The following is a 771-nucleotide window of genomic DNA, read 5'->3' as shown; positions in this document are numbered from 1 at the left end:
TTACTGTGACACCCCTTATCCGTCCACAGTATAGCCGAGTAAGATATGTGACATAGTGTACCGGAACACTCTATTTTATCTCAATCATTTTTTATTCTTCCTTAATTTATTTTTATCATAGTTATGAAGTACAATATATTTCATTTAAGTCATTTATTGAAATTATATTTTATTCGAGGTTCCGCAAATTTTATAAAAAATTCGACAGAGTGCTGGCTAAAAATGGAGAAAACAGTTCTTCGGAACCTGTGAAAAACACTTCCAATAACCATCAACATGGTCTCAATATTTTTCAACAATATTTCCATTTCTCATTCATTCATTTCACATAATATTCATATACAAGTCATAAATAAATACTCAATATTCCATTCATAAACACAATTTCCACTATTTACATTAATATCAAAATACATTACATAAGTCTTATTATACATGAGAAAATAAAAGTTTGATTACATAATACCAAAATAAAACCTAGTGTCCTACCAATGCACTGAAGACGGTGAGGTGAAATGGACACTATGCAGAGCTGCAGATGGTCTCACCCAGTCTGTGGTCTACTGGGCTCTCAATCAGTCTCTCCAGAACCTACGCGTGGCAAAAAGCAACGCACTAAGCAATAATGCTTAGTGGTGCCAATAATAAAATAAAAAAAAAATAGAAAATAAATATGCAGTGCATGTTTTGATGTCTTATGCAAACAATTTTTCGTTCATTATTGGTAATCTTATTTATTTTGTATTTGCTATATTCATAATTTCATTAAAT

Source organism: Hevea brasiliensis, unplaced genomic scaffold (assembly GCF_030052815.1).
Source record: "Hevea brasiliensis isolate MT/VB/25A 57/8 unplaced genomic scaffold, ASM3005281v1 Scaf138, whole genome shotgun sequence".
Classification (NCBI taxonomy): Eukaryota; Viridiplantae; Streptophyta; class Magnoliopsida; order Malpighiales; family Euphorbiaceae; genus Hevea; species Hevea brasiliensis.
This window is presented reverse-complemented; position numbering follows the sequence as displayed.